We start from the raw sequence: 9,090 nt of genomic DNA on the forward strand, positions 1-9,090 counted from the left end.
GAGACGCCATACTAATATCCTGCAGCCCCCCCAAAAAAACAAACATAAATACAGTGCAGACCGACCTTACACAACCATAGCTGTAACAGCGTAATACAAAGTTAAGTCTTATATATCAAATCATTAAATATCATGCGATTACCTTACCTCACCAAAGAGGCACAATACTATTATCTCGGATTTGTCAGAAGCGATCTAGAAAACACAATATCGGAGCTACTACTATTTCAATGTCAACATCATAGCTGATTTCACACAACAAAATTTGAAGAAAAATGTCTATGCCTGTATATCTAATCAAGACAAATCAAATAACTAAAAAACATATTCTGAGTAATGCCAAATTCACACACAAACCCGCATCCTCTCGTATTCTCCTTATCATATTCACACAAAAAAACCGAATTTAAAAAATAATTTTTAATAATTTAAAGTATTCTACTAATTATTTTCACAAAGTGATTTCATTCCAATCCTTTTTCAATAACATATCAATGCCAGCATACATAAACATCTACACCTCCTTTTTTACAACATTCAAAGCAACATAAACAATAAATTCAAGAAGAAATTTGATAGAACACAAAGGTTGGTCCAGTGCTAAAACTCCCATTGTACCGTCTTTCAAGGTATTTTTCTATAAAAAATGCACCAAAATATCAACATGCATGAAAATGTATTGGCGAAACTGCATCACCTTGTAACATCCCGAACGGACACAAGTTGTTAACACTATAAACACCCTTTGATTAATAGTAAATTTTGATACATTTTTTACTTTATTTTTTATTGTTTAAGGATTAACTTGAATAGATTTTTTATGTTATGGAGATATAACACAAAAATCTGAGTGTACTCTAAATAAACCGCGATATGCTGAGAGTACACTCAGAGTTTGTGTTATATCTCCATAACATAAAAAGTCTATTCAAATTATTCCTTGTAATTCAATTTACTACAGATAATCTCTTCAATATTCAAAATTCATTTTGGGACTCTTTTGTCTATGAAATCATTACGCCGTCATCTCATCCAATCAGAAGCAACGTTACAAACGGCGACGCCATTGTTTCCTTCATGGGCTGATAAAGTGAATTTTTAAGCCAATGAAAATGCTCGTAACAAGCAAAATTGAATTATTATATAGTCCTTTTTAAAATTTTCACATCAAAGGGTCATTTATTAATCAAAATGGGATATTAATTATATAAGTTAACACAATATTGTATAACAAATGTTATATTACTCGGGTTGCATGTTACATCATGATGGGTATTTGAGTAACAAATCATTTATGAAATGAGACGTGTGCCATGATAATTGAAACATGTTATAAAACAGTTATATTAGATGGCTTTAACTAGTCCGCTAAACCTGCCTATATAATTAGGTTTTTTCTTTTTCTTTTTTTTCCTAATACACAGGCCAATTAAGAAAAAAAGAAAAACAAAAGCCTATAAATATTGGGAGGATTAGTGGACTAGCGGCTTTAACGTGTTCCACAGATGAACGTTTTTGACTTTGTTCACTACTCTAGCCTTAGTCGTAAAATTGACGATATATGGAAGTTCTATTTATCCACCGCCAGTAATTGTGTATCCGGATATATGACCCGGTTCCGGATCCTATGTTATATTATTATAGTGCGACCTCGTTTTCCTATTGTTCATCAGAAGAAACACAGTAAACTTTATTGCTGCCTAATTCGAAGTGTGTTTGCGGTATTTGTCATTTACTGGCGTGGTGGCAGCGTCCTACGAACTCAGAAACATTTAATTATCATCACAACAAAACAGGTGACAGTATAACCGCACCGCAGTGTAATTACTGCTGTGTTTACATGCTCGATTTGAACGATGGCGCAAAGGGCTCCGAATAATGGTGTCTTACAAAAACAGAAACTGTCAATTCTTTTGAGAACTGGAAACAAAACCTTATTTATACACTCTCCCTTGACCCAAACTTTGCCCCTTTCCTCGTTGACGGTGTTCATTGGCTAAAAAAATCAAGAAACACACCACACAGGGGCTTCGTAAATGACGGCGAGGATTTACCAAGGGCGGTAAGGAAAACTCGTGAGCAAAAAGTGACTTCTTTAGAGTTAATGTTAGGCCAAATTGCCAACTATGCCCCGATCATTGCCAGAAACACCATTGTTAAGAATTCAACATCCATTTCTTTCATTTGGCAACAAATCCGCCTCCATTTCGGTTTCCAATCAACAGGAGGGCACCTCATTGACTTTTGTGCCATAAAATTAGAACCAACCGAAAGGCCAGAGGACTTGTACCAAAGATTGATGGCATTTGCAAAAGACAATTTATTACGACGCGACTCTGGTATCGCCCATCACGGCGAGGAGATTGATGAAGATGAGGAAATGTCCCCGTCCCTTGAAAATTTTGTTGTCTTGACATGGCTGAGACTCATCCATGCCGACCTTCCAAAACTAGTAAAACAGAGGTATGGCACGGAACTTCGGTCACGAACTCTGGCGTCAATAAAGCCTGAAATTTCTCAAGCCCTGGAATCCCTACGTGAAGAACTTCAGACCAATGAGGATGCCAGAGCTATGCGAACAGCGGTCTCCTACCATCGTCCTAAACAGTTCACGCCTTCTCAAAAGGCGCTACATATGAAAAAACCATTTAAACTTTGCCCTCTTTGTAAAGCTGAAGGAAGAGTCAGTAATCACCTCCTCAGTAAGTGTAGCTTCCTCCCAACACAGGACAAACATTTTTTTTGCTCGAGCCAGACAAATTATCAGCATCGAAGATGACATTTCCGAGTCATATGACGAGATTGAGGAAACACAACCTCAGCCCTTTATCGTTGGAAGAGTTCTGGTCCAACAATCGCCTTACATGGACGTCTTCCATTCTCATGATGTGGTACGCCTTACGATTGACAGTGGGGCAAGTGCAAATATGATGCGTGCATCATGTGCAGCTCGATTGGGATTGCAGGTTACAAAAACTTCTCAGACCGCAAACCAAGCCGACGGTTATTCGCCGCTGAAAGTCCTTGGTGAAACACGAGCTTCATTTTGTCGCGACTGAACTGAATTGTATTTCGAAGGTCTTGTTGTCGAAAATCTAGATTCGGACGTTCTCGCGGGAATTCCTTTCATGGAAGCAAACGATGTAATCGTCCGCCCCGCAAAACGCCAAATTACAATGTATGATAGGAGACAAGTTGTCTTACCCCTATCGGTCGCCTCCATCGCCAACAGACAAACACACCATTCGGCGAATAATACGCGCCACATCTCATTCCACCGTCTGGCCAGGCGATTACTTGGAAATTGATCTTCCTGAGGAGTTCCGTGATCAAGAAGTCGCCGTGGAGCCCCACAAGATAATCAGTGATAGCCACTCAGTCTGGCCGCAACCTTCAATTGTGATAGCCATTGCGGGAAAAATCAGAATACCAAATTTATCAGACAATCCTAAACATGTGAAAAAGAACGATCATGTCTGTGTTGTTAGGAATACAACGTCACCAGATCTCACGACATCATCCGAAGTCACCCCGTCTTACCATATCAGCACTGCGCCTAACTTAACATCTACTACTTCAGCACGTCACTCCCGTATCAAACTAGACCCCGATAACATTTTGCCACGAAACGTCAAAGCAGAGTTTGAGAAAATACAGCTAGAGTTTGATGACGTTTTCAATCCAACATTTCAAGGCTACAACGGTGCCGTCGGACCATTCCAAGCACATGTTAATATGGGTCCCGTCCAGCCTCCACAGCGCAAAGGCAGGGTCCCACAATATTCACGAAACCAACTCGTAGAACTCCAAGAGAAATTTGATGAACTTGAGAATATGGGTGTTTTTAAGCGTCCTGAGGACATCAATATCGCTGTGGAATATGTTAATCCCTCTTTTCTGGTAAAGAAACCACAAGGGGGTCACCGATTGGTCACTGCTTTCGCTGATGTTGGTCGATATGCCAAACCACAGCCAGCCCTCATGCCCGATGTGGATTCTACTTTACGTCAGATCGCGCAGTGGAAGTACATCATCACCACAGACCTCACAAAGGCGTTTTACCAAATCCCTTTGTCTCGCGAATCAATGAAATACTGTGTTGTAGAGACCCCATTCAAGGGTGTCCGTGTGTACGCAAGGTGTGCCATGGGCATGCCTGGGTCAGAAACAGCCCTAGAGGAACTTACTTGTCGTGTCCTGGGAGATCGTGTCGAAAAGGGATGTATAGCCAAAGTCGCTGACGATCTTTACTGTGGTGGAAACACATGACAAGAACTGTTGCAAAATTGGATTGATGTTCTCCAGGCACTCCGTCACAGTAGGTTGAACCTGTCCGCACCCAAAACAGTTATCGCGCCCAAACAAACCTCGATCTTGGGATGGACCTGGTGCCTCGGAACAATCCGTGCAAGTCCACATCGCATCTCCGCTCTCTCCACATGTTCCGCACCCCACAACGTTTGTTGACTCCGATCTTTCATCGTAGCTTACAAAGTTATGGCAAGGGTACTCAAGGACTGTTCGAAACTCATGTCTCCCCTGGATGACGCAGTAGCAGGACGTGAATCAAAAGATGAACTGAGAGACGCGTTCAGAACGGCACAGCAGGCTTTACTCTCCAACCGCACCATCACCTTACCACGATCGGATGACCAACTCTGGATTGTAACAGATGGAGCAGTCAGAAATCCCGGCTTAGGCGCCACACTTTACATCACGCGCGACGGAAAAACCCAACTTAGTGGTTTCTTTAGCGCAAAGCTCCGGAAAAACCAGGCCAAGTGGCTCCCATGTGAAATAGAAGCATTGTCCATTGCTGCTGCTATCAAACACTTTTCATCATATATCATCCAGTCATCCGTAAATACTTGTATCCTCACAGACAGCAAACCATGTGTACAAGCCTTCGAAAAACTCGTGGCGAGTTTTCTGCTAGCACTCGTGTGACAACATTCCTGTCAACTGCCAGTCGGTTCCAGGTTTCAATTCGACATGTAGCAGGCACTGCCAATCTGCCTGCTGATTTCTCGAGTCGCAACGCACCGCCTTGTGAAGAACCCATATGTCAGATCTGCACTTTTGTCAACATGTCATCAGAAGTGGTCGTACGTAGTGTCTCGTCAAGTGAAATTGTCAATGGATCTGTAGCTATGCCATTCATAAGTCGGTCAGCATGGCTAGCCATTCAATCAGACTGTAGCGATTTGCGTCGTACATGTGCACATCTCAAACAAGGCACACGCCCATCAAAAAAGTTAACCAACATACGTGACGTCAAACGCTACTTAAACGTAGCTTCGCTTTCTAGAGATGGACTGCTGGTTGTTAAACGAAATACTCCTTTTGCGAAATCAACCAACAGCATTATCGTCCCACGACAGGTTCTCGACGGATTACTCACAGCTCTCCATATCAGATTAGGACATCCTTCACACCATCAACTCAAAACAGTTGTGTATAGATACTTTTACGCTCTAGATACGGATACTGCTATCCACCGCGTTTCTGAGGGTTGTCATCAATGTGCTTCACTAAAGACAGCACCGACATTCGTAGTCACTCAAACGTCCTCCGATCCTCCCGCGGCAGTCGGCAGTCAGTTCGCAGCCGATGTTATCAAGCGGGAACGACAACTCATTCTGCTCGTTCGTGAGTGTGTAACTTCATACACCTCAACAATGCTCATTGTAGACGAACGTCGAGACACTCTCCGAGATGGAATTTTGCAGTTGTGCATTCCTATCTGTCCGCTGGATGGTCCCTTTGCAGTTATAAGAACTGATGCTGCTCCAGGACTCAAATCTTTGGTGGGCGATGAGCTTCTAGCAAAGTACCGCATGACGATCGAAGTCGGTAACGCGAAAAACATCAACAAAAACCCGGTAGCTGAAAGAGCTATTCAGGAGCTCGAGAACGAAAGTCTTCGTGAGGATCCATTGTGCCGAATGGTGACACCCTTACAACTATCTCTCGCTACTGCTCGAGTCAACACACGCATTCGTAGCCTTGGTCTATCATCAAGAGAAATGTTGTCTCAACGCGACCAATTCCTCAACCAACAAGTTCCCTTGGACGATGAAATTCTCGCATTGCAGCAGAAACAAGCCAGAGAGACAAACCACTCGTACAGTGAAAAATGTAAGGCCCCGTCTGGCTTACAACCACCTCGTCAAATTATCCGCGTTGGTGACCTAGTCTACCTACATCATGACAAGAACAAAAACAAAGCACGGGATAGATATCTTGTTGTCAAAGTGGAGGGAGAGTGGTGCAATATCCACAAATTTATAGGTAACAAAATCCGATCTTCCTCTTACCGTGTGAAACTTGTGGACTGTTATAAGATAACCACCACCTACGCGACAAGCACTCTGGACGCTTTCCCGATCATCGACGCGTCGACCGACGAAGAATTCGACTTGACAACATCTATGAAAGCACTCGAACCACGGCCGCCCAAAGTCCCAGATATTCTAAGTGCGATATCCCAGCCACCGGACAATATTCCTCAACCTGATTATGCAGTTGAAATAGTTGACCCTCAAGGCGATACATGTCTGCATATGACGTAGACCAATTGGGCTCTCCAAATGCAACAGACTTGCCCGTTACTCAGCCTCCAATGAACTCTCGACCAACACGTGAACTTAAACTCCCAAAACACTTTGATGACTTTGTCATATACACATGAACATTTTTGGGAGTGGAACTTTTCCTTTCGTGTATTATTATTTTTATGGTCAAGAAACCGTAGTTGTGTGAATTTGCTTTACTAATTGACTGAGTTTATAAGTTTGATATTGATCATCTTAAATATCAAGTTCACCTCTGTATTCACTTCATTTAGTGACTTAATTTCATTCATAGAGTTTAATAAAAAGTGGTTACGACAGTAATTGTGTATCCGGATATATAACCTGGTTCCGGATCCTATGTTATATTATTATAGTGCGACCTCGTTTTCCTCTTGTTCATCAGAAGAAACACAGTAAAGTTTATTGCTGCCTAATTCGAAGTGTGTTTGCGGTATTTGTCACTTACTGGCGCACGATCTGTTACTATATGATGAGAATGTTCTCACTAAAAACAAAAACTTAAGTGAAATGTGAAATATAATATACACTTTGCACCGCACCCTTTAAACTCGGTAGGGACTCACCTGGAATAAATATGTAAGTTTATATTTATCCATGATCTGTTACTATCAGCGATGACGATGGTGCAGAATGTTCTCTCTAAAACATAAACTTGAGTGAAATATAATATACATTTTACACCACACCCTATAAGCTCGGTAGGGACACACCGGGAATAAATACTACTCATACACCATATAAACAACGTAGTGAAAAAAATATTTAAAGAATTTTTAGCTCACCTGGTCCGACCATGAGCTTATGCCATACCGTGGCGTCCGGCGTCCGTCGTCCCGTCGTCGTCGTCCGTCCGTCCGTCAACAATCGAAATAACCGCTGGTCGGATTTCAACAAAATTTGACTGGTAGCATCCTTATGGGCTACTAACTGAAAATTGTACAAATGATGGGGCTGACCCCCCAGGGTCCTGAGGGGCGGGGCCAAAAGGGGTCAATTTGGGTATTTCCATTTAAACGACTTCTTCTCTGAAACTATGCATGATTTAACACTCATAATGCATTGGTAGCATCGTTATAAGGTGGGGATTCAAAATTGTACAAATGATGGGGCTGACCCCCTAGAGGCCTGAGGGGCGAGGCCAAAAGGGGTCAATTTGGCTATTTCCATATAAATGACTTCTTCTCTGCAACTAAGCATGGGATATATATATAGAGCACCCATAATACAATGGTAGCATCCTTATAGGGCGAGGATTCAAAATTGTGCAAAAGATAGGGCTGACCCCCCGGGGGCCTGAGGGGTGGGGTCAAAAGTGGTCAATATGACTATTTCCGTATAAACGACTTCTTCTCTGTAACTAAACATGGGATTACGCTCATAATGCAATGGTAGCATCCTTATAAGGTGGGGATTCAAAATTGTGCAAATGATGAGGCTGATCCCCCGGGGGCCTGAGTGGTGGGGTCAAATGGAGTCAATTTGGCTATTTCCATTTAAACGACTTCTTTTCTGTAACTAAGCATGGGAGAGCACTCATAATGCAATGGTAGCATCCTTATAGGGTGGGGATTCAAAATTGTATAAATGATGGGACTGATTCCCCCGGGGGCTGAGGGCGGGGTCGAAAGGGAGCAATTTTGCTGTTATCATATAAACGTCTTCTTCTCTACAACTCAGCATGGAAGAGCACTCATAATGCAATAGTAGCATTTTAAAATTGTAAAAAAATATAGGGCTGACTCCCTGGGGCCTTAGACGCGAGGCCAAAAAGGTCAATTAGGCTATTTTTTTCATATAAATTACTTCCTCTCTGAACCTTTGTATTGGATAACATATTTGTATGGTATGTATAGCATCATTATATGGTTGGGATTCAAAATTAAACAAATTTTGGAGTCAATTTTACTAATTTTTCTAATTGTACGAGTCTTTGTGATAAATTACAAAAAACAAAAACAAAATCCAGGTGAGCGATACAGGCCCTCTGGGCCTCTTGTTTTATAACGGATTTGTTAATGGGTGTTACGTTAGACTTGTAGTGGATTAGCCGTTAACGATACATTTATCAGTATCCATTAGGATTAATCCTTGATTATTATCGGCTTTTCATATTCAATGATATTAGAGCCATCACTACAACTTTTGGTGGATCCTGAGCCTGTCGCTCACCACAGCCCAGTCCCAGTGCCTGGCATTTGCAACAGGAGGTGAAGAATACCATAGGACCAGGATGTTCGTTTGAGTGTTCTTGCACCAGTCCCCATTTGTGAAGTTTTAACATGGTGTCATTGGATGGTCATTTCCGGAAAGGAAATTGTATCGTTAACATACGGTCGACTTTCAATCTCCAGACATCCATTCTACAAGGGGGACACATGCACTATCTCCATTTTGATTTAGGACGTTAATAAATCAAACAAACAAACAAAGCTAGGCTAGGATTGTGACGTCATGTGTTTGGGAGCGTAACGTCATACGTTTCTGAGAAAACGAC

This window comes from Argopecten irradians, chromosome 2 (genome assembly GCF_041381155.1).
Source record: "Argopecten irradians isolate NY chromosome 2, Ai_NY, whole genome shotgun sequence".
NCBI lineage: Eukaryota > Metazoa > Mollusca > Bivalvia > Pectinida > Pectinidae > Argopecten > Argopecten irradians.